Source organism: Streptopelia decaocto (assembly GCF_964273445.1).
Source record: "Streptopelia decaocto genome assembly, chromosome: 7".
Taxonomy (NCBI): domain Eukaryota; kingdom Metazoa; phylum Chordata; class Aves; order Columbiformes; family Columbidae; genus Streptopelia; species Streptopelia decaocto.
Window position 1 is genome coordinate 55,866,783 of NC_138661.1, and position 21,502 is coordinate 55,888,284.

At 38.6% G+C, this 21,502-nt stretch overlaps 1 protein-coding gene across 4 annotated transcripts in view; it reads right to left on the reverse strand.

The window, feature by feature from the left end:
• INSC (INSC spindle orientation adaptor protein) overlaps positions 1-21,502 on the reverse strand; it is a 147,317-nt gene that overhangs the window by 108,160 nt on the left and 17,655 nt on the right. The gene's annotated exons all lie outside the window — the stretch shown is intronic.

Consider the following 21,502-nt stretch of genomic DNA (forward strand, 5'->3'; position numbering starts at 1 on the left):
TAGATTATTGCATGTCATTGTTCCCTATAAATCAGAAACCTGACAAAAATGCAACTTTTTATACACCGTCTTCCCGCAAAACATACATTTATATTATGGCTGAGAGCCTTTAAAAACATGATCAACTCCTACTTAGAGGTCACTTATGCTCCAGGAACAATAACAAAATGTCACACCAATATCTTAACCAAACAGCCTATCTCAAGACCATGATTAGATATTAGCTCAAATCTTTAAGCCCAAGTTTATGTTGACAATATGAGGAAATTCTCTCCCCAAGCACCTGGCAGTCTGCCAGAGGATTAACTGTACCCTCAGGACAGCAAAGTACCACGCTAACCCGCCCAAACCCACGACTACAAGAGAGCTTGAAGAGCCAGTGCCCGATGCGGTACAGGCTTCTGGTTCTGCTCAAAATGGCTCCTCCAGTGCTGGGCAATAATGGTCCTCAAGGGCAGACATTCAGGTTTTGGTGTTCTCATGCACTCTTCTGGGTAAGACCAAGACAATTATACATCCTAGTAAAGATCATGACAAGACTGATGAATCCTTCTGTTTGGTTGATGTCGTTTTTTATTAAAGGCCACAGTGCTGAGCTCCAGTCAGCGTTCCTAAAAAGAAGGTCTCCTACTAGAGTCAACTGTGTGGATGACCACCTAAGCATCACCTTGAATCAAAGCAAGAAACTTTCAGAGTATCAAATGCTTCATCTTCTACAAAAAAAAAAATCATAGATTCAGAATAGTATGGGTTGAAAGGCACTTTCTTCTTCATGTCTAGCCTGAATCTCCCCTCTTTTAGTTTAAAACCATTACCCCTTGTCCTATCGCAACAGGCCCTGCTAAAACGTCTGTCCCCATCCTTCTCCCCATCCTATTATTTTCAGGGTCAAAGGCTTCTTTACTCTGGCAAATACAGGAGAACAGAAATGGAAGAACAGAAATCTACTGTTACTAACAGAAACACATGTGCTCTAAACCTGTCATGAAAACCTCTCCAAGGCTTTTTCTCTGAGGGACAAAACCACGGGTAGGGCAATGTGCACAGCCTCTGCTGCAAATGCTGTCTGAGTCTCTGTGCAGAGGCACCAAGAATTTCAATAGCTTTCACACCATGGCTATACACAACCAACACATGTAGCACGTGAGCACATGCTCCCAAGGATATGCAGACTATAGCATATGCCTACATGCCTCTTAATCCTTCCCACTAGCTGCCTCCTCACAGGTGGTGGGGACATGTGGCAGCAAGCAGAGTTACAGATCTGAAACAGTGCCTGAAGCCAGAGACCTGTCTTCTAGTGACCGTTTAGGAAAATGCACCTCCAACTTAACATCTCAAAAATATATGTATGCGCTGTATATATGTTTATGCATGTATATATATACACACACTCACATTTATTGAGTATATACATACTAACAGGAAAAATGAACAGAACTGTGCAGCAGAGATTATTTTTTTCCCCGGCTTCAGTGGCCTCTGACGAGGCCCACAGCTGGTTGGAGATGCCATCTAGGCAAACCTGTACTAAAAGAATAACACTGCTGGTAGTTCACAATACTGATCATTTTGGTACAAGCCCAAGTGACGCTTCTGCTGAAATAATAAAATTGTCACTCTTGGACTTTTATAAGGCAAATTTTTTTAATACCTTACGTAGCATTTTACGTAAATTAATGCACATAAAGTTGCATTGCAATTATAAATAGGGACTTAAAATCAGTTTAGTTCTCCTGGTAGAGAGCAGTTTGTATGTGTGGAATTAGACATATCCAAGGCAGCAGGCTCTCCTTGTGTCCTTCATCGTTCTCTTTGCCATGTCAACACTGAATTATACTTTAAGATGTTATTTCCCCATGTTCACCAGATAGACATAGATAAGAAGACCACGAAGAACATTTCATTCTCATTGAAGACAGTCAGCCAAGGCTTTTTTCAGAGAACTACCACACAAGAAGAAAACAAATCATCACACCTGAAACAGCACATGAGCATTGCTTGCAGAAAAAGTAGTGTCAACAGAGGATGTGACCTTCATGGCCAAAAAACCACACCAGCAGGAAGAGGTAACTTGCTTATGTACAAGTACCAGACTCTGATGCTGGCAAACGACACAGAACTAAAAAACAGCTTAAAAAAACCTGTCAAGCTAGCCCACCTGCAAGTTGAAGAAGGATGAGTTTCATCCTAATTTATACCAGGCCTGGGGGCAGCCATGAAAGCTGTGCAATGCCTACATAGCACAGAAGTGCAGCCAGGAGCTGTCACACCCCTGGTTCCACAACAGCAAACCCCTCCTGCCTATACAGGAACTCCCTGCTGGGAGCCTCCTCTTGCTCAGGCCTGTTTAGTGTTGGAGAGCAGCTTCTACAGTGCAACACAGCTCTTTAGCATCCTACAAAAGAAGTTATATCTGCTAGGAAAAGAAATACTGTAAAATCTCCCAATTTAAATTTCATCTCCATGATTCAATGTGTTATCTAATATTTGACAAGCCAGAAATTAAGAGGATTTTAGCAGCCAAGTACTTTTTCAGAAATACATCCATGTACAAAAGTATCACAGCAGCAGAACATGTTCAAGGTGAAATAAGCGTGACTCATTTATTCCTACTACTGATGACCATGAAGAAGTTTGCCATCACAAAATGATGTCCTGAACAATTAAGCCTGAAACTCACACAATTAAATTCACATTTTTAGTTCATTCACTGCACACATTCAACCTTATAAAGGTTTAAATCAAAAAGCATATCCATGAACTTTTGCCACGCCATTTCTAACCCTTAACATAATAATTTCAACAGTAAGAACTTTTTAAAATAAGGTCAATCAAGAGCATCATTTCTCATTCTGAAAGACAGAAACACACACATCTAGCCTTTGATGATGAATAATCATCAGAATTAGAAGTGCATGTTACCTATAAGCAATACGGCTAACCTGAGAATAAGAAGTCATTAGCTAAAAGTCATTTCAGACTAGATATCATTTGATTAATATGAACAGTTCCTGTCTGTAGTAAAGTACAATCTCTGTTCTGCCAAACAGGACTTGTCCTCATTTCACAATTCTGGGAGTTTGGGAATCATTCTGCTGGTACACAGAATAACTGTTAATGGAGTGCCACAAATCAAACTAAGAGCAAAATTCTGACAGCACTTATGTGGTAGATCAGAATGTAGATACATACATTCTGTCCTTCAGCAACATGTCTGGTCCATCACAAGTTTTTCCACATTAACCATTTGAGGACTCAAGATCCTGTCCTCATTTTGCATTATAACAGGCTTGTATAGACATGGATTAATTACAACAGTAAAAGCCAACTCGGAATTAAACTGGGTGTCACAACTCTAAGAAGCCATAAAACCAGAGGCAAGAAAAAATGAAAAGTACTTCAAAATGATGTATTAAAATGGGCTGTATTAGCATGAGAGCATGTATGTAGATACATGTACTACACTCCTAGAATGCAAAATTAAAACTGGAAGAGGAAGAGAGAGGTGGGAACAGGCATGATCTGCAGTAATCATTCATAGTAGCTGCTCTTGCAGGACCAACAACTGAAGAGAAAGCACTGCTGAAAAGTTTATGCCTTACAATTCAAGTACAACATGAAGTATAAATCCATTTTCACTCACACAGGCCATTATTTTTAATGCCTATTTCTTCCCATTTTTTATCTGTTTTCTGGAGAGAGAGGATCTAATTTTAAACACCTCCAACTTTGACAATACCACTTTAAATATATAACTGTTCTGTTAATAATATAACTATTAATATTAATATTTTATATAGTAATATATTTTAAAATTGATTTGTATATTATTATTCCAATTACATTGTGTAACTATTTTTCTAAAATATTTTATAAATTATTATTTTATAATTACGTTATGTTATTATATTGAATATTGATAATGTATATGTTGTAATATATGCGTGAATATAAAAATAGACAGGGCTATATCTCTCTCTCTCTAACATAGCCTACTGAAGTCTGTGCTACTTCCATTCTGGATTTTTCTCATCTTAGCCTTACTGTAGGCAGCTATATCAGAAATATAGCCAGAAAAAAAGGCAGATAAAGATCTATTTAATTTCAAATAGATCACCCTGAAAATTACAGACAAGGAACATTATTTGGTAGCTCTTAAAACAGCATAAGAACTGCAACATTGCCAATGAAAAATGTCAAGGGAGGAGGGAAGGGGGAATAGTGGGGAGAAATCTGAAACCGTTCCTTTAAGACATTGTCTCATTCATCTACATACAAAGTCTGACTCCTTCATTCCACTTTCTGATTTTAGAGCCTTTAGGATCTCTATCATTTTTTCTTTCTGATCACAACAATGCAAAAATCTGCTCTTAAAGCAAGGGATACTGACTTGTCCATTCCATTACTTTATTTTAGCAAGTGGATCTTCTGGAAACATACTAAGAATATTTGCAATACAACCAGAACATCTGGATGCACTGAGATGGGAAGTATACACCTGTTACTCCAGCAATTCAGCTTTCCCTATGATGAAGTACACATATAACCACAGAGATTAGGAATGAAAGAGATCTGTCATCACATGCACTACGCTCACTCCTTTTGCCCGGACAAGAGTTTTCTTTCAATGTATCTTCAGCAAATTTTCCCATTGAAATATGAAATCTCCAGAAAGATGGAGTTTACCTCATCATGAACTACATTATGAAAATATTTAAAATAAGGAATTAGAGAAGTGCATAATAGAATTTTAAGATTTCATTACCTCCCTCTCCTTAAAATTATTTTGAGCAAAAAGCTACTGGGTTAATCACTTGGTTGGAATATTTTTTTTTCAATCTTATCAGTGAAAGACTTTAAAATCTCCCCTTCTGGAAGGGTCATAACAATTTATAAAGATGGCAGTATTATGGGAACAAACTGATTAGTCGTCACATTCTAGCAATTAGCATTTTAGAGGCAGTTCTGCTGGAAAAGAATTTGCTTTTGAGGTTCAGAAACCAAATAATAGGTGGCAAGTTGACGCACTCCAGAGCTATATTTTTTTCTTTTATGTCATGCAGAATAATCACCATATAAAAATGTTTATTGGTTCTCAGAGCAATATTAAGGCAACTTGCTACCATAAAATGCTGAGACATACAACTCCCCTGTATTTATGCTTCCCTTGCTTTCTGACAGACTGCATAGTGCCTTCTTCATCCCTTCTTAAAATAAACCAAACAGCCAATTTGACATCACCTGCACCAACACAAGTCTCAATTCAAACACAATGGGTCATCTTATGCCTGACCACGGCCTCTTGGTTCCAAAGGTATTTCTGAAGAGAAGGAGATAAACAGGTTTTAACTGCATAATTTGCAGACCACCTCTCTTCACTGTGGATCACCCTCAGCCATGGTAGTGCCTGTATCAATGGGCCATATGTGGTGTGAGGGCTTTCTCTTCAGAGATGCCTGGCTGCTTTCAGACCAAAGAACAATTCCCCACCATTTTTTTTCCTTTTCTTCTCCCGCCCCCCACCCTCCAACCCCTAAGAGTAGGTATGAGACACTAATGAGGGACATGCCAGCTGTAAATTCAGTACCTCACAGACACAGCTCTGAGGACCCCCACACCATCCCTGAGGGGGCCCCTCAGGTGCCCCCCACTGTTTGGAACTGGTTCCACATGGCCCTGAGGTAAAGCAACAGCCCAGTGGCAGGACGCAGCACCAGCTCAAACTTGGGACTTGGCTGATGAGGGATCTGTGGCCACCATGAGAGGAATTGTGAGGAGCCTCCAGCCACCATGAGAAAACCGTGGATGGCTGCACTTCAACTTCCCAGGTCTCCTTGAAAATAAGGCAGTTGAGGCTCCCCTAAACTTCCCTCGGCATGTATATTAGAGGTCAGAGGTTTGTGTTGATTAGTGCTAAATTAATTCAAGTGAAATTCCCCTTCTTTGGTCTGATTTACCTTGACACTATAGCCACAGGCAAACAACATCCACTCTGAAGGATTTCATTTTGTCTCCTCAACAGGAGGTGGGACCTTGTGTCTTCCCAGTCTCCTTGGGGAGACATCAGAAGTGAAAGGGTTGTTATTCCAACTAGCCATTGTGCAGGGCACAAAGAAAAATAGGAGGAGAATGTTGCACCTTACCTTGCACATACGTGCTTGTACAAGTGTAGATTATGCTGTTCAGAATAAATTGTACAGAGTATCACTGTTTTACCCTTATTTGTTAACTTGAGCCTTCTAGGTGTAATGAAACTACAGCTAAGATTCATTATTCCCCTAAAAACAAAACAAACAAACAAAAAAAAAAAAAAAAAAAAAAAAAAGAGCTTGAAATGAAAACAGAATTTTTTTTCCCTATGCAGGAAATGGAGATTAAGTGACTTAACCAAAGTTAAACAAGAGACGAGTACGAATTGAAACCAAGTATTCCAATGTTTAATATTGCAAATAAGTACAAGGAGAAGACTATAACCTTGTATTTAACTTCAATAAAGGAAAAGGAATAAGGACCTACACAAGTTACTCACTAGCTGCAAGGAAAGACGACAGCAATACCTTGCTCATCTCTGTATACAATCAATTTTCTTTCATGAAAGGATTTCATCTTAATTACCCATTCCAGTTAGTCAGACAGGCAGCCTCAAAGACATCTTCACTTATATTGATATTCCTCTAAAGAACAAAAAAAACCTGACATTTTAACAGAGATGAGTAAAACAATATTATTAATTCAGGCTACAGCCCACACTAGCCTCATCTTTATTGGAAGTATTGCAAGGCATTACATGGTAAACAGTGGTGGTATTTTCACAATATTTGCCAGCAGCAATCAAGTTTTTCATTTTACAGAGTTAATATGCAGTTGCTCTTTTTTGTCCAAACTCAAAAAACCTTAAAACCAGCTTCAGACCAACACAGATGAAAACACATTGACCAAAAAGTTAATACAAAAGGCCAAGAATTGCTCTCTCTAGTCACTGAACAACTTCTCTATTTGAATTACAAACAAACTTGTTACTTCTGTCATTAAAGTTCATGATAATTTTTTTCCTCCTTTCCTCTACATATTGATAAAATAAAGACAAGGAGATCAAAAATGTATAAAAAAGTTAAAATGGAAGAAGATAAATAAGAGATGTTAACGTTTTTGCCTGCTGATAAGGTATCTCATCAGAATACAAGAACAGGACATACAATTTAGTGACAAGCACGTGAGATGAGCCAACACACACCAAGGAACTTGTAAAGCAACTGTGGTTGAGCTATGTGCTTTCAAGAATCCCAGGTCACTGAACAGTGATTCTCCTCCACTAAGCTGTCTTCATGACAATTGCCGTCTCTACCTTTAAGCATGTTGTCTTTAGACAGAGACAACAAACCAGTAGATAGACAAAAACTTCTTCCTACAAGCTGGGGGGAAAAAAAAAGGAAAAAAAGAAAGAAAAAGAGTGTGTTTGTGAAATTACCTATACACAAAAAATATTAACTTCTGAGCTACAGCAACATTTGGTTGTTGCTCATATTTCTTGCTTTTTTCCTTTAATAACTTCAATTGATACCTCCAGACAGCCTGTCAGCAGAACTGTGTTGTCTAGTCATTATGATTTTACATAAAGGTCAACTAATAGAGCAGCAGTGGGCTTTTTCTCTTTTCAAGGAAAAAATACTGCATTTATATTTTTGAACCACTGCCAAAGAGTATCCAATCATCAGACATTTTCTTCTCCCTCTGTCCTTCACACAAAGTAACATGAAGGAGCAAAAAGCTCTAATTATGATGCAGAAAGGGAATCCCCAGCAGGACTGGAGACACAACTGCTCTGTAGGATCATTCCTGTATTCAGTGTCTCAAAGGCAGATGAAACATGTTCAGAGCCATTCAGAAATCCCCACCAAATCTAAACACTCCAGGAGACTTTGCAGCCTGTACACATTAGATTAGATTTACACCAGAGATCAAGCTGTGTCTTGGGAACAGCTTGGAGAGTGAAGTGCAAAGCTTGCTTCAAGTCAACATGCTGTACTCAGTCTTTGTGTCAAGCACTTCCGCAAAGCTCCAGAAGGCCAACTGAAAAAAAGATCAAATGGTATTATGTGATGTTATGGCACACTTTTTGTGGGGTTTGATATTGGTTTTAGGTTTTTGTATGTGTGTGTTTCCACCCTGTTGTGTTGTTGGATGTACATATGCACTGTATCTGAGAGCTTATAATATTACCGATCCTGACAGAACAAAACTGGATGCCCTTTTCCAGAAATGTGTCCATCAACAAAAAGTTTGCACAACTAAGGATTCAATGAAAATGGGAATTGTAGACTAGTATGCATTGGAAGGGACCTTCACAGGTCATCTAGTCTAACTCCCCTGCAATGAGCAGGGACATCTCCAACTAGATCAGGTTGCTCAGAGCACCATCCAGCCTGGCCTCGAATGTCTTCAGGGATGGGGCATCCACCACCATTACGGGCAACCTGTGCCAGTGTTTCATCACCCTCATGGTAAAAAATTTCTTCTTCCTGTCTAGCCCGAATCTCTCCTCTTTTAGTTCAAAACCGTTACCCCTTGTCCTATTGTAACAAGCCCAGGAAGGAGTAAACTTCAGGGTTTGTCACTTACACTCAATACAAGGACAAAAACATTAATGTAGAGCAAAGAGGGCTTTGCACTCGGCCTTTTGGGTTTTGCCTTCTGTTTAAAATCCAGCTATACTGTAGAGTCAACATGGCATCCTCCATCAGCTTATAGCAATTGTGAGTAATATATATTATAATATTACACATTACTATTCCCACAAATACTGTAGCTCAGTAGAGACCTGTGTATTTTGATTTGAAGTGACTATTTACATGTGACACTAATGACCCAAATTTGGAAGGTATACAAGTTATGGCCTGTATCTTCTTTCTCATTGGTAACTCCCAGATACATGGGAAGTCAATGGAGTCCAGCAACTTCACATCTATCAGCTAAACTACAGTAACTGACTGTGCTCCTCAGATGATGTTCAGTAACCTATTATGCAAAGGAACTGGCACACAAGTTTTGAGTACACAATGAACTACTTCACAGTCTGTTCCAGGACTGCTGTATTATTTGTTCTTATGATTTTCTAACAAGCAATATCAAAAGAAGAGAAAAAATATCTTTTAAACAACCCAAGTCTCATTGCCAAAGATAACTAAAGTTTTGATAAATATTTCCCACTATTATAATGAGTTTTTAATAGTCTGTGATGGCACAAGTAGAGACATACACATCAAAACTGGTTGAAAGTAAAGGTCCTAGAGCCAAGTGTTTTCTGCTAGTAGCCAAACTCAATGACTTTCTAATCATTAGGCTTAGGAATGCTCAGATACTGGACTTTATTTTTTCTCCCCATAGAAAAACATAACTTTGACCTTGGCTTTTATCCACAAATTTGGCTGAGCTTTGCAGTTATTTATGACTATGCCACAGAACATGCTCCTTAATACTTCACTGAAAATCAAACAGACAGATACACATTAGGTTTACATTTGGAAAGTATTCTGTTCAGCCCTTTTTAGTGCAAGCCTGTGCACTAGTAACCAAGACCAAGGAAGTATTTAAGTGTGAATGTTCTCCATGAACCTCCATTCCCAGAAATCTGGTGTTGGCCATTTCAGGTGCAAGCAGGCCAAAATTTAGCCCTGAAAACTTCTGTTGTTACCTGTGGTATGTGGGCTGTGGAGCAGACCATCCCCCATTTGCAAGAGAAGTCAAGTAAACTCCAAATCTCTCCAAAGAGGTCATTTCACTATTATAATACCACCATTTTTTCTATCTACCATCTTGAAAGAGAATTTCATGTGTCAGTTTCATACCTCTCAGTTTTTCATGATCAGTTTCAGAAAATTCGGCTCATCTCCAAATACCTATCATCTCCCAATACTACCAATACAATTCAAGCCAGTAATTGACCTAAGCAATAAAACAGATATGTACCTAACCCCTCATGAGGCCAGATTGTATCTTCCACCTGCAAGTGTGGCTTTCATTATTTTTAGGGTGCCTAACCTTAGAGATACTATCAAGAATCCAACATTTGCATCTGCTTGACCCAAAAAACTGTGTCAATTGCACTTATGTTATACCAATAAGTACGCAGTGGTCAGGTATGTCATATAACTTGCTAGGTATTGCCAATACCCATCTACTGATGTGCCAGTGCCTTGGCATCCAAGAGGAGGAAGGATCTTTCATTTGACAGTCTACCCTATCAGCCATAGAGACTGCACATATGAGTTTTTCTTTAGATACACGTTATCTGGACAAGACTAAGCACAGATGTTTCAGGCGAACAGCCCATGACCTCTCTTAGTCAGTGCTCAAGTTAAAGAAAAGGATTCCTGAAGCCACATACCATCTTATTCATTACTATGAGTTGAATGTCACACAGGTAACTTGAAGATTGTGTACATGGGTCGGCTTTTGTAGCTGCTGTCAGTAGAGACCTCAATTAAAAAAAATATCTCCAAAAGTAGAATCAATATTTGTACAGCAATTCCAAAAACTGAGATGTTTTTATTTATTTGAAGGTGGACAGCTATGACCAGCAACATGTACATGCAAGGAAAAAAAGTTGCATCCTTAAATTGGAGGAAAAAATTAAAATTACTGCAGTGGTAAATGTAAATCTGTTCTGAGACCCAGCCACCTAATTGTCCATTAAGATATCAAAAAACAGATTTTTCTTTTAATTTAATAGTCTTCTAAAAGAGAACCCAAGAAAATGCTAAGCATTACTCATGGTGGAACTACAGGACAGAGCTTTCGACTCATGACTCATCCAATAAAAGTGAAAGCAGTTCATAAGCAGATTCTGAAAAGTTTCAAAGCACAAGATGAATTTAACTTAAGAAAAAAAAAAAAATCAGTAAGAAGGATAAAACAAATCAGTTACAGGAAACATAGGGCAGTGGTTACAGCTAGGGAATGAAAATAAGGAAATCATCCTGCTTTCCACAGCAAGGTTTGTCACCAACTTCCAGCTACACAACAAATTATTTAACCTCCCCATATTCTAAAGTAACAGTGTATCAAATTCTTCTGCTCTTTTCAGTGCAGTGACAGATTACTTTTGCAATATTGTTGGGGAAAAGGGGGCTGTTTACTTACAGCCCTTGAACCTCAAGGTGTTTTTAAAATACCTGCCCAAATTTCATCTCAACAGTTGAAGAGTTCATCTACGTGAGACTGGAATGCCTAGTGCATAAAAACAAGGTTTTTGAAAAATTTGAAATGGATGGCCACTGACAGAAGATGACAAAGAGGAGAATTAAGGAGGGAATAAACATGGAAAAAAACCAGTCACAAACATGCTCATCCTAGAACCCCTAAAAGATTAGAAGAATAAAACACAGAAAAATCAAAACTTAGCAGGGATTTTGTTGTTGTTGTTGTTTTTAAACGTGCCACTTTTTCCCACAAAATCACTGTGACTCAGAAGCTGGTATCACATAGTCACAGCATGGTTGAGGTTGAAGGGACCTCAGTAAACTTCAAAAAGGAACACTCTCATGGGTAATACAAACTACCAAAGTTACAGTTAATTAAAATAATTTCAAAATCAAGTCTTGCACCTCAAGACAATTGCTACATGTATTGCAACCTCCTCTTAGGATGTCATTGAAAGTTTGGCTTCTTACTTTAACTGAAGAACAACCTTTTCCAGGGTAACAGGGAACTGAATAGAAGAACTAGATGGGGCCAGATAGAGTCAATGAGAAGGACTGATGAATGAAATTCCCCAGCAGCCCTTCCACTGACTTTTGTGGCGAAATAAGCCCAAAACATCATTGTACATTTAGGAGTTAAGATTGACTGAGACCTTTCTAAAATTACATATACAAAATACCAACTTCTGCAAATAATTATCAGGTCATATACCCATAAAAGTCAAGAAAAGATATTTTATTACCTGCTCATCTTACTTATTTATGGAATAGAGCCAATATTAGTCAGCACAAGTAGCTGCTTACAAGCAAGAAGGCTTCAGTCAGTATGGAAGGGAGGTAATTAAAGTGAGGGAAATCCAAAACACAGTCATACCTACCAATCATGTCATCTAAATTGTACTATTTTATTCATTAAAAATAAGGGTTTGAAACAAAGTTGCCATATTTTAGGCAAGTTTTTGATTACTTTTCTGCCGAGGGAGCATGTAATTTACAAGAAAGAGGACTTAAAGCTTTAAGTGCCTCTGACTTAATTCAGCATGCTGTATTGATGGTCCCATTTAGATGATTCCATTTTAGGCCCCTCTAACGCATTAAAGGCATGACTTACTCACATCCATTTGGCTAATGATCCCCTACTGCTCTAAAGTAAATGACAGCTATTTACAGTAAATTATTCAATTAGATAGAGGGAAGTGCAGTATTCATTTTATATTGTTTGACACGGCAAAACAGAAGTGTGCAAGAAGGCAGGTGGGGCATTTTAATCTTTCAGAATCAATTGTTTAATCCACAGCAAGAGGATAAATATACTCCACAGTACTTGTCAGCATCAGATTTTTATTGTAAACATTCTAAGAGAGACTGAAGCGTTACAACTCCAGCTAATATAATTCTGCCCACTCCTAAAGTAAGTCATCATACAATACAAGGAATGCTAGTAACCAGGATCTCATAGAACTGCTTTATTTTAAGCAAAATTTCAAGTAACACACAAAATTACTTTTTTTTTTTTTTTTAACACATGCTAGCATGTGTTTAATTTCCATTAAAAAAAAAATAAGCATGGGCAATTCTGAATCCCATTTATTTATAATGGGATTTATACTACTAAGTGCCTAACTCACTTTCAGAAAGAGGACTGAATCTACCAAAGGCATTTGGATAGTGGGGTATTTTTAATTCATGAAATCCCAGGAAAGGAGAGCTCAGCTGCCCTCCTGAATTAAGAAGCAGATTCAGAAAAATAATCAAAAAAACACAAGCTTGAAAAGTGTAGATTGGGGCTGAAACATAGCCTAGAAGAAGGGAGAATGATCACAGTCTCATATTTGAAGATTTTTTTCACACATTCTTCTATTCATTCCAGGTGCTGAAGAGTGTGTGCTTTCATACATGAGCACACACACACATTACCATCCCCACTGTACACATGCTAGAGTGGCCACCACACCTAGAAAAAGGCTGAGGCCATGACTTTGAGGTCCCCTGTCAAACCCCTGCCTCATAAAGGAGAAAATAAAGGAAAAGTTCTCCTAATTGTGGGTGCAAACACAAAGTGCAAGGTGCAAGTAAGGCATCCTGAGCCTGCCAGTGACCATCCTTTGCACAGTTCTCAGGCCTCCCAGCATTTAATACAGAGGGGAAGAAGGAAGAGGCAATTTGTCTGAGCCCTCTTGACTAGCCCTGATTCTGTTCTGCAAGCCCAGAGTGCCTCAGAGCAAGTGCTGAGCACCCCAAATAGAAGAACACTTTCCTCTGGCTAACCTGCCAATGCATTTAATTTTCTGCGGGCAGAGGGCCAAATTTAGCAAGCAAGCTCCTGCTAAGTTTAATGGGAGTTGCACTTGCCTATGCCAGCAAGCAGAGTTCGCTTGGGGACTGCAAGCACCACACTACAGAAAATACAATTGTAGTCAGCATCTGTATTCAAGGATACATTTGAATGGATTACTTTTTTTTTTTTTTCTTACTGCTTCAGTTCTTCTAAAGCTGCTGGCACAATGAGACCCTTCTTACATTTAGCATGTATTCACTAACTTCCATGAGCAGGGATTCCAGCCTGGCTGTTTGTAATGATGAATTAAGTCAAAAGACCAACTTACCGTAACTAGACTATTATGCATTTAACAGTCATTTGCTACCCATATACCCAAAAGTGCTGGCCATATTGTTCAAAAGACCTCCTACACACATCTCCTGAATTGCTAAGGAATGTCTGCATTCCAATGGCTCCAGAGCCTATTTTCTGTAGTTCAATACTTATTGCTTATTTTGCTAACTACCTGCCCTCTTTTATGAAAGAGCTATGTTATTTTAATTTCCAGCTATACCAGAACCAAATATATAAAGCAAATTTTAGTTCAGAATATCTGTGGCTCTAAGCTATGTTTGCTATGCAAATTTTTACTAGGCAAATATTACTCCATTATTATTTGCAGAAACTCAAAAATCCTCTCCATTTGAAACACCTATGTGAGACTACAGTAAAACAAGTCAGTAACACAAGTAACAGTAATAACAATTCCAGACCTTAGCAAGCAAAACTGGTCTTTCAGTGTCCAGTGGCTGTCTTTGCTTGACCTACAATGTCTTCCTTGTCCACCCGCCTGCTCTCAGACTACACATACTTATAACTGCTGATGTTCCCCCTAGTGCACAAGGAAGAGGCTAGGACTTACATTCTTTAAACATGTGATGATCCTCTGAAGCATTCCATTTCTGCTGAAAAATTACCTGCCTGAAAGGCACTGAGCTAAACCATATTGCAAGCCAATCCTTTATCTAGAAAGAACTTTAAAATAATGAAAACACTTAGCATGGCGCTTCAAATCACCAGGAAGCCAAAACTGTAAAAAAAAAAAAAAAAAAAAAAAAAAAAATCACATACTAAAAAAAAAAAAAAAACCACAGGGATAATGTTAGTTTGGGTCCACATTTTTAATAACTCAACTCACTAAAATAGACTTCTGTGCACCAAATAACTAACATTTGTATTTTTCTAGTTCTGAAATCCCTCAGACAGCCTGACAGTAAAGTTCAGAGCAACTGAGACATTCAGGGTACGCTGCCAGTAAAGCTGCTACACATCATAGCTACACTAAGCAGTACTGAAAATGAAATATTGAGTGTACAAAATAGTATGCATACTTCTGAACAGTTGTTCAGAATAAGCTGCTTGGAGGGAGAAAAGTTAGAAGACGCTGAAGTGGAGGGGGCAAGAGGAGTCAATGTTGCACTTCAGTTTTTCCCTCAGCTCTTCCCAGAGAAGTCCTGCCTTCCCCAGGACCAGGCTGTGCTGGGTGTGCATTAGCAGCCCACACAGCTGGTGGGACCACAGCTCAGTGGACCACTCACACCAGCAATGACAACATGGCCAAGGTGGCCTAAGAATGTGGCTAATACTGTTGCCAAGAAAATGCAAGAGCAACCATTGGGAGGAATGATATGGCCTAGGATGAGTCACTTAACATCTCCTTTCAGATGGTACAGACAGGAATGCTGACGTCCAGGTATTCACAGCTCCTATGTCCTCATCCCCATTTACTGCCAAGCCCCGAGCAAGAGCCCTGGCTCTGTTGTGCACGAGGTTCTCTAAAACAAGACCAGTACTCCAAATGGACTTGATTTACAATTATTATTTACAAAGCACACAAAAATCTCTCGTTGAGCAGTAGACCATAGTAAAATTATACAAAAACACAGTAATATTTTCCTCTACCTCATGCAGGTACAGTGCATTTTCGTTCATATTACAATTAACAGCTAGAAAATGGCACGATGATTAGGGAGCCCAACCCTGCTGGTATAACATCAAGCTTCGCTTTGTTTTCTTTTGAGATTTTTTCTCCAAACCTTTGACATTGTTTTCTAGCTATGGTAACACTTAGATAAATAAAAGAACAACTAACATTTCCACAAGAGATATTGAGTAGGCCACCCTATAATGGCCTCCTCCATAATTTCAAAGTTAACATAAATTTAGATTTTTAAAAGTATACACAGAGTATTTTTAATAGAAACAAGCACAAGGTAGAATGATTCCCCAAGGTTTTCCAGGGGAGGCTCCCACAATGTCAGCAGCTGTTCAATACATCTTTGTGGAAGTTGAAGTCCAGCAATTTTTTTACATTTTCTTTCTCAGCAGCCAGAGGTCACTTTCTTCTCACAAGTCCTAAGAATGCTCTCCTAAGCCGTGTACTCCAGAGGCAGAAATCAGAGGAGAGGAGTAAGAGCACTCAAACACACAAAGGACGTAAGAAAATAGATATGAAAGAAAAATCTGCTCTAGGGAGGCACCTGCATTGAAAAGGTCCATGACCCAATCTGAAAAATAAGCAAAGAAGATGCACCATGAAAAAGTCTCATTGCATCCTACGCTTCTGGCTTAGCACATCAGTCTGTGTTGGAGACAGTAAGTCCCTGGCATGGGGCGACGCTTCAGCACATTTCAGGCACAGTACTGTGTTATATTTTACTCAGGCATCCTTCAACCAGACAGTCCATGTTGGCTTCATTTTTCTTTTGTAAATCAACCTAATTTGGCTCTTTTTTAAATTCCTCTTACTTTTCCTTCATTTAATGGTTTCTCCAGAAGTGCTTAAAAATCAAGGACATTTTGAGAACTAAAATACAAAATCTAGCATATGAAGACTCAAATTCCTAAAGTTAATGGATGTCCCATTTTCTGGAATTCTAATCAGCTACTGCTTTTTATTTCACCCCTATTAGAAGGCAATCTCCAAAGCATTTTTATGGCTGCTGAATATTCATTTCTTTTTTTTTTTTTTTTTTTGCTTTAAAGGAAAACTATTGATTGACTGATTTTGTAACTCACATCAAAGTGCAGGTCCCAGGAGAAAAAAAATAAAGTCGATATAAAAGTACCAAGGTTTATACCTTATAAGGTAGAAGGATAACAGAATTTCAAGGGCAAATATCTTTCTACTTGAGAGATGAGTGTAAAGCTCTGCACCTCACCAACTATACATTGGTGTCCAACAGTGCTGTGCAGTATGGTCATGTTCTAACAGTTCTAGAGAAATCCAGCTCCAAGTTTTTAATCGACCTCGTTCATGGATGATCTAAATTTTTTCAGGATGAAAACCAACAACGTGTTTATACTGAATTGCTACCGTAACTCAGGGCTAGCAAGAAGGTGTCTTTGCAGGTTAGCGTGGGCACTTTGAGAAAGCAGGGAGGGTGGAGCTCTGTGTGTAACAACACTCTTGGGTCTCCTGGTTTTTGTCTCCCACTCTGCTGCCAGCAATTGCTCCTCTGACTTCTTCTAGCTGCCAAACCCCCTCCCCAGTGCTGCAATGGGATCTGCAAGAGCAGCATTTGGCTTGTGTCTGTCCAGACATCACTGCAACTGTGTCAGGGAGCTGAGCTGTAACAAGCCACAGCTGAAGGCAGCACTGGGAGCCCTGTTCCACACACAATTGTTGAAGTATGCACCCACCTTTTCCATTATGATCTCATGAGAATATGAAATTAAACCAGACTTCTGTTCCTAGCCATGATCCTACAAGCACCTTATATAAAAACTAAGAGAGGAAAAGCTGCCACACAACACACACCTATAGTAATCTTACTTCAGCTGCACTTTGGCAAAAAGCCTAGGCAGCAACAAGATTTTTCCCTTTAGCTAGCAGACAGATCCCATTTTCCTTTATTCCAGGGCCCACATCCATATATTCGACTATAGTCTTGGTATCAGCATTTTTAGCTTTCATATGGTTACCATTTCTAAGAAAACCACTTCCTCAGTATAGAGACAGTTAGTATATTTTCTTATTTTTATGTTATTCTGGATTTGGCAGAATACGTGTAGAGTGTGGGAGAAGAGGAAGGAGAAACCACAAGGGATAGAAATCAGACCTAGAAAAATCAAAGGTAAGAGTGTTTCTTAAGACAATAGTTCAAATATGCAAAAACCACTATGAAATAATGTTTCAAGCTCACTTTCTGCCTTTCTTTCCTCTGTATAGCTATCACAACCATTTGGATCTTTTCTGGTGGGATTTCAGGGAAAGGTGAAAACATCGCATATCAAGAGACTAAAGCCACCAGATCAACATCTTTGCTGCATCTATATGCCTAGGTGCATCTAGCTCTGCTTTCCCATGGAACACAGTGCCCTGGAGATAATGGTGGCTTTGCTCACCTGCACTGTCTTGGATAAGACATAACCATCACAGTGTCAGCAGAAAACTCCAAACATTTATGTATGCAATTTCTAGCACACCCACACCTTGATGTAGTAAATCATGGTGGCTGGCTAATAGAAGCAGCAAAGGAAAACGAAGTCTCCAGAACAGGCTGGGTATTCTTCTATCTTCATTTTCTTTCTGCTTTAAACAGCTTAGAAACAAACACAAACTAAAACCCTTTCCAACACGCAAGGAGTACATTTGTGATTCCAATAATAAGTTTTGAAACAGCAGTTCCAGAATCCAATATACAGAAACTCTTCAGGCTCTGAGGCAAAGACTGGCATTAAATATCATAGCTTTTAAAGAAAATGTAAGCTCAGTCTTCAGCTTGCCCTGGTATTAGCGGCTATAGTCTTCCAGGAGCAGGCTTTTGCCTGCCTTAACAGTTTACAGGTCAATGCATTAAACTAATACTGATAAAGACAAGTCCCAGAAACTCAAGAGCACACGCTTCAGTCTGCCAGTGCTGTGACAGGGACTGACATCAAGCATTGCAGCTGCTCACTCCATCACACGATGTCAGAATTATTTTTTTGACACATAATAAATACTGCCTTCAAAAAAAACAAAACAAAACAAGCCATCCACTCTGAAACATCTCACCTGGCCTCTAACAAACAAGAGTCGGAAAAATTGAAATACCAGAAGGTCAGTCCACTATTGGTACAATCAATGCCTTCCAACTCCCTTGCATTTGGGCTGAAAAGACATGTTTAAAAAATATATGTAGTGTATGCTTGACAGTATAATTCTTCTATACAAAGAAAGATGACGTTTGCAAATTACTCAGATCCTGATCTTTGAGGACAAGTTGACCTAGTTTTAATTCTTCCTATGCTTGACTCTTTGAACAGGTTTGATTTCCCAGCTGCAATGCATGGAAAAGTATATAACCCAGCCAGCCCTCAAAACTTACTCCCTACAATATTTTTTTAGTGGTTTCTTTCTGACAACAGCGAAGTTCTTGCATATATGTTTTCTACCTGTTTAACCTGTTGGTGGTACTCCAGCTGTCTTCTGAAGACAGCTAATGATCAACAGGCCATTTGATTCCAGTGAACAAGTTTACATCTATTTTTTTTTTCCCCCTCCAAATGGAAGTAGATCTCATGGAAGAGATCTTGAAGAAAAAAAATCTCTCAAGGGATCAGATTTTCAAATAAAGATAACATACACACATAAAAGTCAGAAATATTTTCTAAATTTGATGAACATGGATTCCAGAATAACACAAAGCACACATGTGACGTACGAATCGGAAAATTACTTTTCTAAAATAAAATATAATGTTGTAATACAGATTCATTAAGAACATAACCTACAGTGAATCAACAACTCCTCTTTTACTGGAGGACAGCATGAATGCCAACAAGAGATGGCAATCATGGAGCAGTGCCAGGTTACACTACCTGAAAATCAAGCTCACTCCCCTTGCCACAGAGAGCTAGAATCTAAGAATATTGTGCTATGGCCCAGGTTTATTAATGTGAATTTCTAGCTGTTGTATTTTCTCTGAAATTTTTATGCTGTCCTGAAGGAGGCGATGAACTAGAATTCAGTATATACAGTGCAACAAACCATCCCTGGGGAAAAGCAGCATCTCTGGATACCACTTCCCTACACAGAAAACTCAGTTGTATATTATATCATACGTTCCCTTTACCCCTACCCCGATCTTATCTTGCAGCATAGGGCCAGTTTGCAGAAATGAAAAGCTTATTTTTGTGTAGGATAAGAGCACAGGCTGAAACTGTATGGTTCAAAAAGTCCTCTTTGGGTTATATAATTTAAATTTTGTAAATATTAAAAACTTATCAACACTGAGCTATTGAAGAAAATAATTTGTGTTGTTACTATTAACTAGTCTATATGAAGAACATTTTTTAATATCAAAATAGTTTGAAGAGATGTCACATAAAGCAGAAAATTATTTAGCTGTTCTTCCAAAAGGTTTGCAACTTCATCCACGGTTTTTAGGGACTATTTACTATGAGCTGTGTGCTACAGAGAACTTTGATCACACAAAACTTCCAATAAATCAGTTGATGTTTCATTATTAATAAAATACCATTTTAGTTACTACCATAGTTAAAATAGCGCGGCTTAAAGAAGGCAAAAAACAGGTACCCCTATCACTGTGAATGAAGACAACGTCCATTTCTAGTCAAAGACTGAGATTTTGTTTCTGGTGTCCACTTCATCTTGTCACAGTTACAAGCATGTTTAAGCCCATGAAACTTAAAAGTAATTGGATGACCCAAAAAGTGAATAAGAAGAAATCCTTCCCTTTAAAAGCATAAACTGTTTCCTTGGATTATGTGACACAAAAATGCTCACATTAAGGCTTAAAAGTAGTTTTCAAAACTATAAATCAAGAACAGACAAGACAGTATGCTAAGACAATATAGATGTAAAGTTCAATTTGCTTTTCACAGCATGGTAGCACAGCTTAGTACTTAGACATGGCATTTACTTTTCTGTCTTTTAATCCATCCTAATAAACGAGCAGACATTTACCCTACAAGCTATCTGTTGGACTGTTGAGTGTTTCTGCCTGCTTGCAGGCTTGCAGAGTAACAAATACTTCAGCCCTGCATGGGCATGTTGCATCTGTATACTGCACTGAGTGCAGACACTTCTCCTAAGAAAAAAGAGGGAAAAACAAAAAAAAAAAAAAAAAACACACACACACAAAAACAAACAAACAAAAAAACCACCACCACACCACAAAAACAACAACAACAAAAAACAACACAAAAAACCCACAAACACAAAAAACCCTACATATTGCCCAAGAGGCTGCTATGTCTTACACCTCCTCCCTCTTCACTAACCTAAACAAAGATGCACTAGCAGAGCTAAGGTCAAAGAAGTGCTCCAAGAGACATTTACCACGCGTTTAATTAATAGACTTACTAGGAAGGGGATGAACAGCTCATGGCTCTACTTATTTCACAGTTTTTGTGAACATTAGCATACTTACCTGTTTGAATACAACTGGAATATCAGATATTCTTTAAAAAAAGCCTTGGCCAGGAGCTGGTGTAATGCTGAAAGTAGACTTAATTCGTTTTCCTTCTGCTGGAACAAGGAACAAAAGCTAAGATGGTGTTTTGTTACCAAAATGGAATTTTTAGAAGAGAAATGAAGGGGTCAATTCAGTCCTTTTGAAAATCTAAGAAACCTCAAAATAATAGTAAGGTCTGCGATGTGATTAAGGCAACTAGTACCATATTTGGGAGCTGATTTGTTTGGTATGGTTTCAGAATTACAAGTTCACATCCATTTAGCTGGAGGAACAGCAGTAATGGTGGTCATTTCCAAAAGATCAGCACTTATATTGTTAAATATATATTTTATTTCACTAAGTAAAATTCTTCCTGAAATCGTATCATCTTTGGTTTCTTCCTTGACCTAGTTTTCAGTACTGGGAACTGCTGAAGTCCATCTGTCTTGGACAGACTCAATAGCTGGGAAGACAGAGTACCTAAAGCCGGAACAAGACCCCTCTCTGCCTGAATAGTTTCCCTCTGCTCTGAAAAACTGCAGCATTCTCCCTCTGTTCGGGCCAAAGGAGACCCTCAG